Source organism: Euprymna scolopes, chromosome 6, assembly GCF_053919585.1.
Source record: "Euprymna scolopes isolate OS-2025 chromosome 6, ASM5391958v1, whole genome shotgun sequence".
NCBI classification, from domain to species: domain Eukaryota; kingdom Metazoa; phylum Mollusca; class Cephalopoda; order Sepiida; family Sepiolidae; genus Euprymna; species Euprymna scolopes.
The window spans coordinates 66,874,937-66,896,786 of record NC_136487.1 but is presented as its reverse complement, the minus strand read 5'-3'; the positions used below and the strand labels follow the sequence as shown (position 1 = coordinate 66,896,786).

The following is a 21,850-nucleotide window of genomic DNA, read 5'->3' as shown; positions in this document are numbered from 1 at the left end:
AAAGCAAAACTGAAGACAAAAAAAAGAAGACATTGGGAAAAAGCAAAAATAAAAATTTAAAAAAAATAGTGTTATATAGTTTACCTATATAAAGATTTTATAAATGACGTGTCTGTCGTATATATATATGGTGTATGTATGTGTGTGTGTGTGTGTGTGTGTGTGCATAAATATGTGATCGTCTAGCAGAGGCGTGTATATACGTGTCAATATGAAGTTTGTTTCGTGAATTAATAATTGTATAATACAATGGGTGTATACCATGTGAAACAGTTTCTGACGCGACCATAACATGAAAATAATTCTTTTAACAAAACGCGTGTATATATGTTGCATAGGGATGGGGTCTTTTTAAGATGACGGGGTACATATACACAATGGTGGTGAGGGAGAGAGAAGAGAGAATTTTTAGACTTCTGTTATGTTTCTTCTTAACACATATATTAGAAAGGAGAGAGGGGGTGATCAGTTCTTTTACCACAGATGGGGGCAATCATTACTTCTGATAGAGAGGGGGGACACATTCTTATGATGAGTTATTCAAAGTTCATTAAAGATGATTACACATTACCTTTGTTGTAGAAATACGACACGAGGACGGCAGTTACAAAAATATGATGATGTTCTTTTATTCCATTTGACCGGTCGAAACGATGATGACATCCAGGAATTCAAAGTCTACTACATGACTAAAACTTTCTCCCTCGCTTCCAAAGGGACCCTCCTCTGATTATGTCAGCTCTGTTTCCTATTTTCGTCTCCAACTCATCTGTCTAACTCATCTTTGACTCTAGCTCCTATATTGAGAATTCGTTTCTGCCATGACACCATACGTATGTCCAAAAACGTGATCGACTCACGTGGCCTGAACATGCGTGGTTCGGCACGTTTCCAAACCATTTTTGCAGACAAATAATTCTCACTCATATTTTTTCCTAAGCTATTTTTCAACATACTTAAATTGCATTGTTCTTTAATTTCTAGCTGACCTTATTCAGTTTTCAGAAAAAGAATTGAACCATAAAAATTCCTTTTACAACAACATATCTAAACTATTTTATGTGAAACTGAACAATGCGAAATTCCACATTCCATTTCTGAATCTATTTCTGAACCTTGCTTACAAAGTTCGAATCTCGGTCTATCTAATGTTTTTCTTACTTACATGAAAATGGGAACCTTTTCTGTAACACACACACACACACACATACACACACACATATATATATATATATATTCTTGTTTCGATATGCTGAGATAAGGCACATATCTTGTTTCTTTTCTTTTTCCTTTTCTTTGATACGTACATGTTACCATGGGTAGAAATTCTTCCCTGAGAAGTAAAATATCAAACACGTATTATATATTTTTTACATATAAAGTATAGTTCACGTCTTGGAGGTTGCGACAGCTACATCTTGCAAAGGTCACGTTCATCCAAATAATAATTGGTGGTACTGTATCATTTGACACAAAGACGTAACCATTAATTATCAGGGATTCTTCACATCACACTTGCGGTGAATTCGCTTGACAAATATATATAGTTTTTTATGGAATCTTGTAACCATCCAAAAAAACAAAATCCGATTTTATAGAAAATAATGCGGAGACATTTTTCCTCCGTGCTAACTCCTCGCTATCCAGGACCCAACTCTTAGACTCTCAGACTGAAAATCTTTTCTCCAACTGCTTACGTGTATAAATCAAACAATTACTTTACTTGATTCTCTGACGTCACTACCCGGTCGTTTTTTTAATTTTCTGTTCTTTATTGTTTCTAAAATTCTAAAGTTGTTATTTTAATATTTAACACAATATTGCGTTATTCTAAAATACCTAACCCACTTTTCTCAAACGGATATCTCACCTTAAAAACCTCTACATCTCTAGAAAAAATAAATAAATAATAATAATCATAATAATGATAAGAAAAACATCATAATATAACAATATATAATAATATATAATAATGATATTTAATGATAATATACAAAAATAACAATATATAATAATATATATAAAAATATATAATAATATATAATAATATATAATAACAATAATAACAATATATAATATATATATATGTAATAATATATGATAATATATAATAATACATAATGATATATAATAATATATAATAATATATAATAAAAAATATATAATAATACATAATAAAATATATAATGATATATAATAATACATAATAAAAATAATAACAACATATAATAATATATAATAATATTTACAATATTATATAATAATATAATATATAATAATACCTAATAACAATATATAATAATATATATAATAATATATAACAATATATAATAATATATAATCATATATTATAATAATATATAATAATATATGATAATATATAATAATATATAAAACTAATATATAATAACATTATATAACAATATATATTAATTATCATATATAATAATTATATATGATAATATATAATGACAATATATAATAACATATAATAATAACATATAATATATAATAATATAAATAACAATATGTAATAATTATATATAATAATATAATATAATATTATATAATAATATATAATAATATATAATAATAATTTATAATAATCATATAAAATAATAACAATATATAATAATATATAATAAGATGTAATAATAAAAATATATAATAATACATAATAAAATACATAATAATATATAATATATAATAAAAATAATAACAATATATAATAATATATAATAATATTTAATAATAATATATAATAATATAATATACTATATAATAATACCTAATCATAATATATAATAATATATATAATATATAATAATATATAATAATATATAATAATAATATTTAATAACAATATATAATATTATATAATAATATATAACAATAATATATAATAATATATGATAATATAGAATAACATATAATAATATATAATACTAATATATAATAACAATATATAAGAATATATAACAATTATATATGATAATATATAATAACAATATATAAGAATATATAATAATATGTAATAATATATAATAATAATATACAATAACAATATGTAATAATTATATATAATAATCTGTGATAATATTCTATAATAATATATAATAATATATAATAATAATTTATAATAATCATATAAAACAATAACAATATATAATAATAATAATAATAATAATAATAATAATAATAATAATAATCCTCTCACTTAGGTGGCCCGACGACGCCCGGGACTCCAAAATATAATATTAAGATAATAAGAAAAAAGTTAGACAGGAAAGAATCATAAACGTCCATAAATTAAAAACTAAGGCAAAATTGAATAGAAAAACAAATGAAAATAGAGAATTATATGAATACAAGATAGCAAAATTTAAACATGAAAATAACTGAAAAACATCAAACAAAAATGCGAAAATGAAAATAAAAACACAAGACAACACAAAACAAGACAACAAGACGAAACTGGAGAAAAAAGAAATATAAAATTATATAAAAAATATAGAGAAATATAAAATATAAAATTACGGAAAGAATGCGAAACAAAAATAAAAGGAACATGGTTGAAATAAAAACGAGAAATAAAGAAAAAGCAAAATAATAAAGCAATAAAATTAATAAAGTAAATAGAAACTAAGGAGAGAAAAGAATCGAAAGAAATTGAAATCATTTGGTATGAGAAATAAGTAAGATAAGTTAACGTAAATAAAGATATCTTATACGGCGAAAATAAAACAGTGGGGGGTTAAATAATTGACTAACTGACGTTGCCGACGTGTGTCATATTACATGCCATGAGGACGGACTACAGAGTAATACAAGACGTTCGAATATGGTCTGCCTCTGCCAACCGCAGCCTCCTCGGCTGGTTTGAAGTCTTTGTGACTGCGCCAAATGTTGGAATTGATGAAACCTTAGAAGACAGAAAGAATGAAAGTTTCAATTACAACCTGCCAATTCAATCAGTTTAGCTTAATACACACACACACACACACACACACACACACACACACATATATATATATATATATATATATATATATATATATATATATATATATATATATATATGTATATATACGTGTGTATTTACAGGTAAAAATAGTTAGCTAGATAGATGGATAAATAGATAGATAGATAGATAGATAGATAGATAGATAGATAGATGGACGAATGGATGGATGGATAGATAGATGGATAGATGGATGGATATATAGATAGGTGTTTTCGTTTGTTCTTATTTACAATGTCTCCCCACGGGACAGAGTTAGACACCAGGGTCGTTTTTTTTTTAATGTGGAGAAAAGGAACAAAAATAAAAATTGTCTCAGTTGTGAAGGATTTCTCATCCACTGGCAGACAACAAGAAATTGAAGTGTAGCATCTGGAGAACAGATGCTCACGCACAGAAAAAACATACGTAAAAGAAAGAGATCTTCATAGTAGAACGTGCGCACTAGCATAGTGGAAAGATGTAGAAAAACGTTTGTTTTTTTTTTGTTTGTTTTTTTATTACATTTTCACCCCAAACAAGGCAAATTGCCACTTTGGTGTAGGGGGCTACTATCAGGGGCAACAACTACTGGGGTACTATGTAGGGATTTGGGCAGCAAGATGTCGGTTCACGTTACACTTGAACTTCTGCACGTCAGTACTGTTGGGGAAGCAGGGATCTGGAATGGAATTCCAGAGTCTAGCGGTTCTGGGGAAGAAACTATTGGAGTAAAAAGATCTTTTACATCTAAGGATCTCTACAGTGTGGGGGTGGGATTTAGCAGCCTGTCGGGTTTGTCGAGGGTGCTCACGTCGTGGGGGCACAAGTGCTTGCAGTTTGTCAGAGCATTCACCACTAAAATACTTGTAGAATAGGCAGAGGGATGCAACATTTCGTCGATGGGACAGAGGCTGAAGCTTAGATGCCAGTTCAGGGCCTATCAGGTTTGCGACTCTTTTGAACCTTGTCAAGAAGCGAGAGAATAGTAGCAGATACACCAGCCCAGATGTGGCAGCAATACTCCATACATGGGCGAATGGTGGCCTTATAGAGGTACAGGATACTTTCGGGTGTTAGCAGTTTTCTAGCACGGTAGAGAGAGCTCGCCTTTCTTGCAGCGGCCCTGGCAATGCCTTCAATGTAATTGTTCCAACTCATGTTTCCTGTGAACGTTAGGCCAGGGAGTTTGAAAGATGTACATTCAGATAAAGAGTCGTTGGCCATTGCTATAGGTGGTAGAGAGGGTTTCTTGTAATTATTGAATGAAACTAGTTTAGTCTTGGCAGCATTGAACGCGACTAACAACTTTTGTCCCCATTCCACCACAGATCGGAGGTCTTCCACTAGTGTTTCTGTCATTTCTTTAGAAATGTGTTCATTCGTCTTCCTGTCGTGCCTGCCATAGAGTGTAGTGACATCAGCATATATACCCATCTCAAAGGCAATTTTGCCGGGGAGATCATTTATGAATATCAGGAACAATAGAGGTCCAAGGATAAAATCCTGGGGCACCCTCGCATTTATATCATATTGTTTGATGTACGACCGTCGAGGACAACCTGGATTTTTCTCTTATCTAAGAAGGATTTAATTATGTTAAGTATTCTACCAGTGATACCGTATGATCTAATTTTCCTGAGGAGACCCTCATGCCATACCCTGTCAAAAGCCTTAGATATATCTAGAGCTACCGCTCTGCCCTCCTCCGCTTTGTCCAGTGAATGGTATATGCGTTCAGAGATTACAGTAAGGATGTCTGCTGTAGAACGGGCTTGTCTAAATCTATATTGTTTGTCAGTGAGAAGCTTAGCATCTGTAAGGTGATGGACTAGAGCATGGTTAATTAAGGTCTCAAATATTTTAGCAAAAAGTGGGAGGAGGCTAATGGGGCGATAATTTGATGGCTCAGTTCTTTCGCCAGAATTTTTGAATACTGGTACAACAGAAGCAGTTTTCCAACAGCCCGGAAAGCAAGCTTCATTAAGGCATTTGTTGTAGAGTTTGGAGAGAACTGGAGCTACTTCGGCTGAGCACTTTTTTTTATTTTTGTACCTTTTCTCCACCTTAAAAAACGACCCTGGTGTCTAACTCTGTCCCGTGGGGAGGCATAGTAAATAGGTACTTCGGCTGAGCACTTTTTTAATAGCACAGATGGGATAAGATTTATTCATATATAGGATTTATTTATTTTTTATTTACATTTATATATAAATATATATATATATATATATATATATACACACACACATATATATATGTATGTATGTATGTATGTATGTGTATATATATATATATATATATATATATATATATATATATAAAGAGAGAGGGAGAGAGGGAGAGAGACATGGATATATATGATTAAAATAGATAAGCATAGCATAAATATAATTGACATGTATAGGTAGATAGGTAAAAAGAGAATATATATATATATATATGTGTGTGTGTGTGTGTGTGTGTGTGTATTCTTCATTTGTTTTTACATAAGCAGTAATATGTTGCTACACAGTCATGAGCATGTTTCGGTCAGCTAGTTACCAGTAGCTAGAGACCTCTTCAGGCATTACAAGCTTATACAAAAGCAAAGTTTGCAATGAAAATATCAGGTCTTCTTCGTCACAGGGAGCTAATATTAAGAGTTTCCTTTAGATGTTGTGAAAAATAAGATTTGGTTTAAGCAAATAAGGCCCAATAAGGGTGTATGATGGACGCCATAAATGTTGCACATACTAGTGTGTGTAGTTTCAAACAGTAGGAGAATGTGAATTTGGCATATCCATGCTAAAAGGGGATTCAGATTTAATCAGGGTTATTCATTTATAAAAAGAATGTTTTTAATTTGACTATGATTTTTATGTGATCAAAAAATGCCCGACTTACGTTGCTCTCTTATATATCCCCGCGCACCACTATTATCCCTACACCCATCTGTGAAGAGGTTAAGAGATAAGGAAGAAAAGGAAAAGACGCCAGAGAGAAAAGAAAGAAAGAATGAAAAAGGAAAAATGAAAGGAGGAAACCATAAAAGATTTATTAATGACGAGTCTAAAGCATGTCTTTCTCTTTCCCATTCGTCTTCCACCCCCGTCCATTTCTCCATCTTTACTCCCATCTCTTATGATAGCGTTTTTTTCTTTATTTACTACGCGAAGCTTTGAAATAGCAATAATAATAATAATAATAATAATAATAATAATAATAATAATAATAATAATGATAATAATAATAATAATAATAATAATAATAATGATAATAATAATAATAATAATAATAGTAAAATCTCAAAATTTATATAATTAATTAATCTCCATGCTTCGATATAATCATCTACTCTAATTGTGATAATGATAATTAAAAATATAAGGTGATGGGGATAAACATGTTGGTGCCTGTGATATTTATGATAATTGATTATAATAATTTGGGAAGAATATTTACGTTGATTAATAATGTTAACAATAGTGGGAAGATAGTGTTTCAAGTAAAATTTCAAAATCAAAATGGAAAGATTTAAAAAAAAATAGAAAGTAAGGTGTAAATGGCAAAGGTTAAAATAAATCAACATATAAAATACGTCTAGACAATTGATCTGAAGTTATCTACATATGCGTATATATGTATATATGCACACACATATATTATATATATAAGCCTGACGAATCCTAGTGTGGATGAAACGCGGAATATTCTGTATAGCTTAATTGCCATATATATATTTCTAACTTACTCCCTCGCTCTACCTATGTATTGAATGTATTGAGCACTGTTGAAGTAAATACTTAGTTTACGCATAAATTATACTTTCGTATATTAATTTGTGATTAAATGAAGTATATATATGTATATATATGCATATATATACACACATACACACACACACACACACACACATATATATATATATATATATATATATATATATATATGAGCAAACAGTTAATAAAACATGCTAAAAACACATTGAAAAAGAGTTAACAACATATTTAATCTGAAAAGGAAACACTAGATAAGTGGATAGTCCTTAATCCGCGGAGTTTCGAAGAAATACTTTCCTTCTCATAAGAGGGTAGGAATTAGCAAAATGCGGAATCGGATTTTGCATGCAAAAGTATTTGATGCAACAACAGTAAGTCAAAGATCTTACTTAATAACAAAAAAGTGAAGCAGAGGGAATATGGCGAAAAAGGTTATTACACGTGAATTGATAATCTGGTGGAAGATAAATAATCCAGTGACGGTAAAATCCAAATATATAACTTCAAGAAAGTTAATTGAATTTTTTAAATTTTATATATATATATATATATATATATATATATATATATATATATATATATATATATATATATATATATATATATACATGAACATGCACACATATACGTTTTTTATTCATTTGGAGCAGATTCAAATAAAAATGTTTCAGTCTTTAAATTTATGTTTGTTATATAACGGTTAATATTCTTTACTGTTTAAATATATAATGTTGTGGTTGTGAGAGATCGAAACTAATCAGAGTTTAGAGTTGGTTATTTAAAAGTTCTGCTTAAGAATGCTTTAATATAGTAGACAAAACTGTGGATTTCAATTAGAACAAAATGATAAAATTAAAGATTTAGACTGATTAGTAATTCCGTTTTGTTTGTTTGGGTTAAGTCGTATTAAAAGTGATATCATTTCTATTGTATAAGAGTTGATGCAAGGACATCAACACAAAATATACTGATAATCTTGTCGAATATTTCTATTTAGAGTAAACATTATTAAAAAATTTGAGGAAACTTGATATATATACATATATATATATATATATATCAATATCATATATATTTATATCAATATCATGTATATATATATCAATATCATATATATATATATCAATATCATATATATATCAATATCATATATATATATATCAATATCATATCATATATATATATATATATATATATATCATTAAAACACTACCGTGTTTGAATATATGGTAAAGTGGCAGTTTTAGTCATTTAGAACGTCTTTACAGCTTCACCACTCACTCATTTTTCGACCAAATTTCAAACAATTATCACAGTTTATAGATCACCTTCTCAGCTATATTGTAATTTTCTTTTCAATTTTCGTTCAGTAAAGCAAAAGTTATGATGAATTTAATGGTGCTCGAAATCGTAAAAAAAAAAAAAACGTAAGGAGGTGAGCGACGTTTGCTATGACTTGTTTCCATAGCAACCACGTCGCTTAAGCGACTACTCTTGCAACCAATTCACCATTATCGCGAAAAAGGGAATTAACAAGTGAAACAAAGAGAATTAAAGAATGAAAGCGAGATAATCGGGGGATTTTATTGAAAGCAGACGAGTGCCGTACCTTTTTATTACATACGTGTATGTTATGTTTATGGGAGCAAAAAATAAGACTGAAATTGAACAAAGTACAAGTGAATTTACTGGAAGCCTGGAAAAATCGGGAATTACAATAGAAAAATGCGAGCATGAAAAGTAATATGGTGAAGCTTAAACATGGAAAAGTAAAGGACTAGTTGTTAAAACCGGAAAAGAAAAGAACAAGATATTCTAGTAAAACAATTATAATAAATTTATAACTTAAAATATTGCAGCAGTGAGATATATTTTTTATTCAATTTATAACATTATATAATCAATTCTTAATGCTGAAATATTTTAAGTTATAAATTTATTATGTTTTTTACGAGAATATCTTGTCCTTTTCGTTTCCAGTTTTAGCAACTAGTTCTTTACTTTCCGTTTTAAAGCTTAACTATATTAGTTTTCATGCTTGCATTTTTCTATTGTAATAACATACATGTATATGCCAAGTGCCAAACATTTCAGTGGATGAATTGAGGGAAATAGATAAATGTTTGGAGTATATGGAGTAATTGCTTAGAAGAAATGAGTTTAGTTATATGAAATGGTTTTCTTGAGCAGTGCTGACGAACATAGAGGAGATTTAATGAAATTAGCCAAAATTTAATTTTGTGGAGATTTAATGAAAAGGCGAATTTTTGTGTGATCTTAGTATATGTAGTCTTAGAGATCTGTTTGATAGGAACTTAAGGGGGAGGCGTATGTAATGATTAAAGAGGTGTGATTTGTAATATCTACAATTTATGTATGTTTCTTGTTTTTTTTTATTTAGGAGTTTATCCTTATCTTTGGTATTGAGCGCTCTTGTATTAACCTCGTTAAATATCATTAGTTACTGAACGTCTGGAAAATAATCAACTTAGATTTTATATATATATATATATATATATATATATATATATATATATTATCCATGTAAAAAGATTGGAAGAGTTTGTATGAGACAGGCACAAATGATGCACCACCATTCGGAATGAGAAAAAGAGTTTTGAAGTAAATTGCATTGGTAAATGAAAGGGGAAAAGATCAAGGACAAAGACCGTTAGATTCAACTAATAATTTCTAACGTTGCCCTTTGCTCTTGTCCAATTTGTAGTCTTTTCTCCAAATCACTGGCTAGATAGGCATTTCACAAGAGCCATTTACCTTTAGACACGCGTATGTCCAAAGTCACTATCGCACGCACGCACACACACACACACACACACATATATATATAATTTAAATTTCTTTCCATCATATGTGTATATATATGTGTATGTATGCATATGTATGCATTGGTATATATATATATATATAATACATATATACATATACACACGCATATTTATATATAATACATATATACATATACACACGCATGTACATATATACATGTATACATATATACATGTATATATATGTATAAATGTATATATGTACATATATGTATATGTATATATACGCATATTCCTATTTATTTACATTCTTATTCGTTAACATTTCGTTTTATTTCATTGTATCTATTTATTCATTAAATTAGTTATTTATATATATACTTTTTTTACATGGGGGTCACCACTTATGAAGGTCCGGAGGCCACTCAGGGATAAGGGTTTTTGCGTGTACAGTAATCAATGAGATATTATTGTAGTAATCATTAGTATTGGAGTGTCTTACTTAAGGGGGCGGTTTCTCAGGAATTTGTTTATGTTGGATTTGAAGATATCCGAGTTGTAGTCAGGTGGGAAACAGGAAAACGGAAGAGAGTTCCACAGTCGTGCACTTCTGAGAAAGAAGCTCTGCTCATGGAATCTACGTTTGGATTTAGTCAGATAAAGAGTGGGGAAAATTATTGACAGTAGTTTCGGCCAGACGGGTGTTTCTCGTGAAAGATTGGCGAGGGGTACGCGAGATTGGAGCTCAGACGAGCACTTGCCATGGAAATAACGATTAAACAAAGACAGGCTCGCAACTTCTCTTCTGTGGGAGAGAGGTTGCAGGGAAAAGAAAAGGGCATCCCCCACTAAACCACGAAGTCTATTTTGTACTCTGTCAAGGCAGGATAGACTGTTTTTATAAGCTCCTGCCCAGATGTGGCAGCAGTACTCCATCCTTGGACGTACTTGGCTTTTGTACAGAAAGAGAATTGCATCAGTAGTGAGATATCTTCTGGAGCGGTAGAAGGATGCCACCATTTTCCCAGCGTCCTTTGCAACAGACCTGATGTACGTGTTCCATTTCAGATCAGGAGTAAAGGTTAAACCCAGAAGCTTGTCAAAACATGGAGCCTCCCCAAGACGAGAGCCATCCATTTCAAGTGGTGCCAGATTGGGACAGAGCGTTGATGATGTAAAGATAGAAGCTTGGTTTTGGATGCATTAAAAGTGACCAGCCACCTCTTCCTCCACTGTACCACGCGCTCAAGATCAGAGAAGAGATAATTAGAGAGAACTTTGTCATTTACGGTTTTTGATGTGTTGTTGCCATAGATGGTCGTGTCATCAGCATAGATGCCAGCGAATGATTTAAGTATGTGTTTTGGAAGATCATTGATGTAGATCAGGAAGAGATTTGGACCCAGGGTGGACCCCTGAGGGACTCCAGCATTAATACTGTGGGCCTCTAATTTCTGCCCATCAACCACTATTAATTGTACTAGTCATTTTAGCTTATTTGATTTGTTATATTTATTTTTTTATTCATCTGTTTAATTCATTATATATATATATTATTTATCTATTTATATATATATATATATATATTATTTATCTATTTAATTAATTTTATTCCTCTTTACTTTCGATAACGCACATGTTAGACGCAACTGTTAAATTGACACATGAGACGCTATCCTGCATTAAAGAATATCTATTTTTATTGATTTGAGCAGCTCGTTTAGTTGCGTTTCACATAATATAAACCTTGCACTAGTTGGGAGTGCTGGTACACTGTCGCAAAAAATGCTATCGTGAGGTTGACCCTGATACAGTGCGTATTCTCTCCCGATGAACTAGCATAATCTGAAAACCGAACTATAATACCCCACAATTACACAACCTACAACTAATTTAAGAATAGAATAACTACAATAAGGTGACGAAACGATTCATATTTTTTCCTGAATATCCGGCAATATATTTAAGCGAAAAAGATAAACCTCATATTTGCTAACAGTCGTTTGAATAAAACCCACCGAACGAACTAATCATCAAGCGTTTTTTTTTTCATTTTAAATTCATATATATATATATATATATATATATATATATATATATATATATATATATATATATATTTAAAGAGAGAGAGGGGGAGAGAGATTGGACACTATATAAAGGAAACGTTGTTCATGGAATTTCCGATTTGTTTTCGGTAAAGAGGAAGAAATGAATGTTCTTTGCTAAGGCGTGTTCTTGCTGCGAATATTTTAAAGGGGATGATGAGGGAATTGGATCTCAGTCGCTAATGTGTCATGAATATACAGTAGAGAATGGCAAATAACATCTTTTCTGTGTGAAAGAGGGGAAGGGAAGTGAAGAGATTATGCCACATGATTTTTGCTTAATTGGTTTTATACTCAGTCGAGCGAATAAGAAATGTTTCGAGCGAATCTTTCCTACAGGTTACGGGTTGATCTAGCTCATATGCAAACTGAGGATTGCGCCAGGAGTGAGTAAGCTTTTGTGACGATAGAATCGTCCACATATTTTTTCTATCGAACTTAGCAACAGATTTGATGTAAGTCTCCCATTTTATGTCAGTTCCAGAAGTTTAACTTCTCAAAGAGACGAGCATGCATTTCCAGAAGGGTAAAATTTAGTGGTGAAATAAAAAACGCTTTGATTTGAAGACGGTAACAGTAAAAAAAAAATCCGTTTTCCCTACTGTACCACGTGAGACAAATCTGAAGAAAATATATCTATATACTTATAAAAGTGATAATGTGTGTGAGGACACTTCTCAACCTATATACTCAACGAACTTTGATCTACAGATTTGGAATTTGGTATATAGGATATTTAGACATGTGGAAAACTTTTAATCGTTTTTCATCCGAAAAAGGGCTGCTAAGGAGTCAAAATTTAAAATTTAGTACGTAAGGAGTCATCGAATTTTTATCTGTTAGCCAACTGTTTCACGAATGCGCATGCGTAAATTGTTAACATGACAGCTTACTTATGTTAAAAAGAAGTAGGTTTGAAAACACATTTTAAAGATTGTGTCAGGCTTGTCTAATGGTTATCGTACTTGACTCTTTTTCTTTAGGTTTTGGTTTCGATCTCAGCTAGAGTAGTGTTTTTTTTTTTACTTATAAGGAAGAACTGCTTAGAAAAAACAATACTCGCATGCACATGTCTCATTTTCTGTATGAATTAGAATATACTATTTATGCGTATTTTACGACCGGGCAAAGCCGGGCGGCCTGCTAGTATATACATAGAGAGGGAGTAAGAAAGAGTTTTGTCATTACTGTTTTTTGCTAAGATGCTTTGTAATCTTCATAAATATCAACGAATTGGAAGGTTATTTATGACGAGCATAATTAGGATAAGGTTGTTGTGTATCCTGAAGTTATGATGGCATTAATATTATGAGCTTTGAATGACTGCCCGTCAACAATTACTTTTATAGACGCATTGGAGAAAAAAAAGGACATTTCCAGATTGGCCATAGATAGCAAGTTTGTAAAGTAAACAGTTGGGTTAAACTCTATGAAAGGCCTTTGATATCTCAATATCGCGCTATAAACTAACTCTTCACACAGAAATTTTATTTTATTATAATCGATAATAAAAAGATAATAAAAAGTAAATAAATAAACGCTCTAAATAAGAAATCTAGAGTATGCTTTACAATCGACAACGATTCGAAAAAGTAGTGAAAAATCAATTATGTAAAAAAAATAAATGTTCCCAAATGCAAGATAAGTTACTTTTCTACCTAGCTAAACGGATTTTTTGTGTTTTTACTTAATGCAAAATGTTAATTCGGCTCGAAAAACAAGTGATGTCGATAGGTAAATGAGCATAATAAAAACGGACCGCGTAACAAATAGATTGCGCTCGTGTACCCTGACATGACTTGGTTTTCTAGCCGAATAAACATTTTGCATTAAGTATAAACACTGAGAACCTATCCTAGCGAGGTAACTTTTTTAGTCGCGTGCAAGCGACTCTATAAGTCACTCCACATTGGTCCATCGATCGGTCGGTCTGTCGGTAACACTTTTGTGCTTGGCCTTTCTGGTTAAGATCAAAGGTATGTTGTTAATAGATGCTGGCCAAGATCAAGTGTCTGTTCCGGCAGATGCTGCAAGCAAAGACCATATGTGGGGGCAACCCCACATATAAGACCTTAGTCAATGTAGGGGCAACTCGTCATACCAATTGTCACTATCCAGCTCCCCACCTCCCCGGGGAGTTGGTCCCCATTTCCCTTTCACTCCTCATATTAAAAATTGGCCTTGTGCCTAATTTGCTCGGTGGGGGAGCAAATAAATACCCTTTTCTTGGCCTTTTGGCAAAGATCAAAGTGTAGTATATGTTCTTATTACATGCTGTACTTATGTTTGTAACTTTGTGATATAAAGTGGGGGATCACTTTTCTGTATTAATTTAATGTAAAATGATCACCCACTTTACAACCAGTCAGTCTCAAAGCCATTCAAGTCATTCTCCAGATCATTCAAGTTGTTTTTGAAGGATTCCAGTTATTTCTTAAGCATTCAAGTCATTCTTAAGGTCATTCAATTCATCCTCAAGTTCATTAAAGCCATTCTAAGTCATTTACTTTTTATTTATTTAAGTCATTTCAGACCATTTTTCGGTCATTTTAGTTTATCTTTAAGAATTTCATGTCAATCCTACATTCACGCATTCTTTCATTACACGAGAGCACGTGACTAATGGCAATCGGCCTTGTTTTGGTAACATTATATTTTATGGTTATATATTTGAGTTTTACCACTTTTTCGAATCTCTGTGGATTGTTAGACATATCCGAAATCTAAAATGGCAATAGGTAAAAAAAAAGAACAGATTTTAATACTCACACGTCTGAATCATATCATATCTATCGGTATAAAAATAATTAAAAGTGTGAAGTGCGAAAACTTCTATCAACTAAAGAGATCTACATTCATCAACAGTTCGAAATAAATAATTTGTAAGGAAACACCCTCCACCTGACTAGAGAAATAAAACTAGAATCAGAGGACCAGGCCTTTATGTGCTTCAGACTAAATATGCAACACAATATTAGCTACTTGTATTTTCTCTACCGCTCTCCCTCAAACCAAGACTGTACCCTAATAAACAAAGTCTCAGACAGCATAGATATAGCACTCTCCCTCGATACTAGCGCACAAATACATGTATTTGGTGACTTCAATGTCCACCACAGTAACTGGCTAGGATTCTCAAATCACACAGACATAGCTGGTAGCGCAACACATAGCTTCTCTATATCCCATTCCCTATCTCAGTTGGTTACATTTCCGACACGTTTCCCAGACCAGCAAGATCAACATGCCTCACTTCTAGATCTCTTTCTGAAAAAGGTTCCCAATGACTGTACAACAAATGCCCACAGCCCACTCGGGAATGCTGATCACGCTGTGATAATGGTAGAAATCAGCCTAAATTCTCGCCCTAAAACTGAAGACCCACTACTCAAAACAACGAGGTATTACAAAAAGGCTGATTGGGAAGCCATCAGGGAGCTCATCAGAGATGCCCCATGGCAAAATATCTTTACTCTTCAGCGGAACAGTGTGCAAATGAGACCACTGAATGGTTCAAAACTGGTATTGAAGCACATGTTCCCGCACGGAAATTCTATAGCAAGCCCCACTCTCCCCAATGGTTTACTTCTACTTGTGCAGCTGCCATTTGTCAAAGGCAGCATGCGTTCCGCAGATTCAATCAACATAAGTCCGGATCAAATAAACAGAAGTTTATAGAAGCTAGAAATAATTGTAAGAGAGTGATAGAGACAGCTAAGACAGATTACTCTGAAACCACCAAAAAACGCATCGAAGCACAGAAATTAGGAACCCGGGATTCTTGGAAAATCTACAACAGCGTAGTAAATAATGGACAGTCAACTATTCCCCCACTATCAAACAATCATAAGGTTGCTTGCACGGCAACTGACAAAGCTAATCTGCTTGTCAGTCGGTTTGCCTCAAACTCCACACTGAACTCGGTACACCACTCACTCCCTGATTTTCCTCTGCGAACAGACGCCACACTAGACAATTTGAAAATCACCCCTTCTCAGGTACATTCTATTATAAAAAACCTAGACACCTCAAAAGCATGTGGACCAGATCTCATCCCGGCTGTGCTATTAAAACAATGCTCTGCCGAGGTTGCTCCAGTTCTGTCCAAACTTTACAATAAATGCCTTAACGAATCTTGTTTTCCCGACTGCTGGAAAACCGCCTCTGTGGTACCAGTCTTCAAGAATTCCGGTGAAAGAACTGACCCACTAAATTGTCGCCCCATTAGCCTCCTCCTGCTTTTCGCCAAAATATTTGAGTCCTTAGTTAATCAAGGCCTAGTCCAGCACCTAACAGCTGCTAAACTCCTGACTGATAAACAATATGGATTCAGGCAAGCCCGTTCAACAGCAGATATCTTAACTGTAGTTTCTGAACGTATATACCGTTCATTGGACAAAACAGGGAAGGGTAGAGCGGTGGCCCTTGATATATCTAAGGCTTTTGACAGGGTATGGCACGATGGTCTTCTAAGGAAAATTAGATCATATGGAATCACTGGAAGAATTCATAATATAATTAAATCCTTCTTAAGTAATAGAAAAATCAAAGTTGTCCTCGACGGTCGTACATCCAAACAATATGACATAAATGCGGAAGTATCTCAGGGGTCTATCCTTGGACCTCTATTATTCCTGATATTCATAAATGACCTCCCTGATAAAATTGTTTCTGACATGGGTATATTTGCCGATGACACCACTCTCTATAACAGATATGAGGGAAAAACAAATGAACACATATCCAAGGAAATGGCAGAAACGCTAGAGGAAGATCTCCAATCCGTAGTGGAATGGGGACAAAAATGGATGGTCACATTCAATGCTGCCAAGACTAATCTTGTTTCCTTCAATAACTACAAGAAACCTTCTCTGCCACCAATAGCAATGGCCAAGAACACATTGCCTGAAAGTACTTCTTTTAAACTCCTCGGCCTAACGTTTACAGGGAATATGAACTGGAATAGATACATTGAGAGCATTGCCAAGTCTGCTGCAAGGAAGGTTGGCTCCCTCTACCGTGCTAGAAAACTACTTACGCCTGCCAGTATCCTATACCTCTATAAGGCAACCATTCGCCCATGTATGGAGTACTGTTGTAACATCTGGGCTGGTGCATCTGCTTCTTGTCTCTCGCTCCTGGACAGGGTTCAAAAGAGAGTCGCCAACCTGATAGGTCCTGAACTGTCATCTAGGCTTCAACCTCTGTCCCATCGACGAGATGCTGCATCCCTCTGCCTGTTCTACAAATACTTTAATGGTGAATGCTCTGACGAACTGCAAACACTTGTACCTCCCCGACGTAACTACCCCCGACAAACCCGACAAGCTACTAAGTCTCATCCCTTTACAGCAGAGATCCCTAAGTGCAAGAAAGCCTTTTACTCCAATAGTTTCTTCCCCAGAACTGCGGGTCTTTGGAACTCCCTTCCGGGATTCTGCTTTCCCAACTGCAATGATATGCAGAAGTTCAAGTGTAATGTGTACAAACATCTTTCTACTCATCTCCCTTCATAATGACCCTGCTAATTAAGTCCCTAATAGTAGCCCCCTGCTTCAAAGTGGCACTGTGCCTTTTTTGGGGTGAAAATTGAATTAAAATTTTTTTTTTTTTTTTTAAATCAAATTTACAAAAACCAGATAAGTTAGATAGCTAGAGTAAAACTAATTAGTTATAAAAGTAACAGCAACGCATTCATTCAAATGATTAGCTAGACGATGTCACTCGGAGATGAAACACGCAGTTTTATTTTGTAGCTTAATTGCCAAAAATGTATATTTTCATATTTCTACTAAGTTCTACTGACATATTGAACAGACAACTAATAGATTTGATTTTTAAAAATGGTCGACTTCACCGATATCGAAAACAATAAAAGTATTTAAGGCATGGAACATTCGTTGATATTCAATCGATACGGGGCAACATCGGACTCTCATGCAAGTCTCTCTCTCTCTCTCTCTCTCTCTCTCTCTCTCTCTCTCTCTCTCTAATATATATAGAAGGGTATGCGTATTTGCGCGTGCGTTCGCGCATGTATTAACCCTTAACTACCTAAAAACAATTCATCGTCAACTAAAATGAACGAGTTGACTTATAGCGACTACGAACATTCTAAATGGAACCTTTTTCCTTGTCAAACACATATGATACGTAAACAAACCCTTTCTCTTTCTCTCCCTCCATTTCTATTCTCTCTCTCTCTCTATCTCTCTCTCTCTCTCTCATCTATTTCATATACCTGGCTACACAACCAAAAGCAGCCAAAACTTTAAAAACCTAAAATTGTAATTCCTCCCCTCCTCCTCCTTCCCCCCTCTTTTACCATCCTCTCTCCTCCTCCTCCCCCTCGCCCTCCTTATATCAATATATCTCCACTCACGCCTACCTGAATCTGCTACGAAAATCGAAAAAATCCAATCCTTAAAATAATATTTTTTGTAGATAAAAAAGAATTTTTACAGGGGATTTTTTATACGTTACACCGGCAAAGAATATAATAAAATCTTAGCAAATGGTTTTATCTTAAAAAGCAGAATTATTGACACTTGAAGATATAATTCAGTGGTGGATATTTAGTCCACCGAGCAAATTATTTCGACGTATATATACTATGCAATAGAGGATTAGTTCAATAATAATAATACATAGGCAATCTGTACAAATTAAAATCTGATGTTTAAGCGTATTGTACGACCGGGCAACAGGTAAGTATAAAATATACTATATATAATAAATGAAATAATGTTGTTAATAACACAAAGAAAAAATACGCAAAATACTAAACACAGGAAGATATCATCAAAACGAGAGATTTATCGGTTTCGTTCGAATCAAAGAACGTTTTCAGGAAAAGTGGAGATTAGAAATGTATCAATTAACGGCAAACATATATATATATATATATATATATATATATATGTGTGTGTGTGTGTGTGTGTGTGTGTGTGTGTATATATATATATATATAATAGAAAAATCTTATTAAAAATGAATTCAAATTTTCAAAAAGACATTAAAAACATGTAAAAAAAAAATTATAATGAAGTTTAATTATCCGAGACGGAGTACAAATGAACTTGAAAGAACTTATTCCATGGAGTTTCGAAAAATGCAAATCTTCTCATCCGAGAAAAGAGGTTTGCACAATAGACAAAACATTTTGGAAGTTAATGCCTTAACAAAACTACAAATGTGAATTGAATCATATTTGCATGAAAAAGTTTTTAACAGTTACTGAAAATTTATTAAGTTTTATAATGATTATGAAAGCAGGACCAAGGGAAAAGTAGAAGTATAAAAGGATATGGTGACAGTCATTGAAAAAGAAAGTAAAATCCAGGAACAACTATATGAATCCACATAAGACCATTGATAATCCATACGAATAGGAAACAAAATTGCAGATGTCCAGGGTAAAGTAATGTTTCCATAAAATCAATCAGATTACGAAGAAGTAGATTCAAGTTTTTTTTGTTTTTTAAATATGACGAAGAAGACGATGGAAATAAGAAATAGCAATGCCACTTTAGCAAATAAAAAAAGGTGAAAAGAAGACTCAAGTAATAACAATAAAGATTGAAATTTAAGTTGAGTAACACACACATATATATATATATATATATATATATATATATATATATATATAGGCGATGCTCAGTAACTAAGGAATACGAGTGAAGAGTTGTATGTTTTTGTTTCGATAATAGCTGATGGCACGTAAGTTATATATATATATATATATATATGTATATATACATATATATATATATATATACGTTTTATTTTTATTACCGTATCTTTCTCTTAAGTTACATTACATACACTATATATATAGATATATATAGATATAGATATATAGATAGATATTAGGTGTATTGATCGTCTGACGAGATCGGCAGAATAAGTTATTGTCCTGTCTATTGAAACAACAATGATTTAAGTCAAAATCCCCCACGTTGAAATAATATATATATATATATATATATATATATATATATATATATATAGAGAGAGAGAGAGAGAGAGAGAGAGAGAGAGAGAGAGGCAGACAGACAAACAGACAGACAGACAGATAGACAGACAAAGACAGAGAAACGCAAAGGGGAGCTTAAATCGAAGCAAGATCTTAAAGCTGAAATGAATCCATCAACAACGATATGAGCACATGGAGACATGGCCAGAAATGGATAATTACATATTGATAAATCTGAATCGATAGATATATAAATATATACAAAGCCATTAAGATGAATCGGCAGAACGGAATAAATCAATCTACACAGATATGGTTATATGACCAGAAATAAATAATTAGATATTAATATACTCGGATGGATGGATGGATGGATGCATTCCAGATTATTCAGATAAGGGGCCAAGAGTGGGGTAATGGATATCCAATTTGACTACGTTCTGCAAATGTGATTAGAGCCCGATTTTACCCTTCGTCTTTTCCTTAGATTACATAACACTTACTGTGACGTATATATGTATATATAACGTCATGTTTTATTGAGGAATTAATAGTTGATTGTAATTTTGGAAGGGGAGTGATATTTTTTCAAGAAACTGTATTTCTTCATGGTTATATATGCGAATGATCGCGAGATCTCGTTTGTATAAAGACGTTGTTTAAACAAATTGTTATATTGTATAACTAAAAATAATAATCGACCCTAAAATCTGCAAATGACTAAGATACTGTTATGTGCACTCTTTATTTGGTCTATTATTAGACAATAATTGAAAGAGTCAAAACTAACTTAATATATAGTAGTGATTTCAAAAGTTTTTTTTTTAAATATGAATCGGATGCCGTCATCCAGATCGACACCAAAATATTTAGTTTTCTAGCTTTATTCGCGACTATCTGAGTTAATACACTAAACACAACTGAACCATGACACTTCGCTTGTTTATTTTAGATATTAACTCAAGTCATTATATATAAAAATATTTTTAAAGCAACAGTAGGTTCTCTACAGTGCAATGTGGACTACAATGTATTTTAACTAAGGCACGGCGGGGATGGTGCACGTGAAAATTTATCCAGATGCATCATTACAATAAAAAAAAATCAATCGATTTAATAGAAAAATTGTCCATTTCACCGATTTCGATGACAATAAAAATATGGAAGTGTAAAACATTCGTTGATCATTATTCAATACCGGCAACGTCAGATTTCCCTGC

General features: G+C 32.6%; 1 pseudogene; it reads left to right on the top strand.

The window, feature by feature from the left end:
- Nucleotides 1-14,872: 14,872 nt before the first annotated feature.
- Nucleotides 14,873-15,010, top strand: LOC145278503 (U2 spliceosomal RNA; annotated as a pseudogene).
- The last annotated feature ends 6,840 nt before the right edge of the window (nucleotides 15,011-21,850 follow it).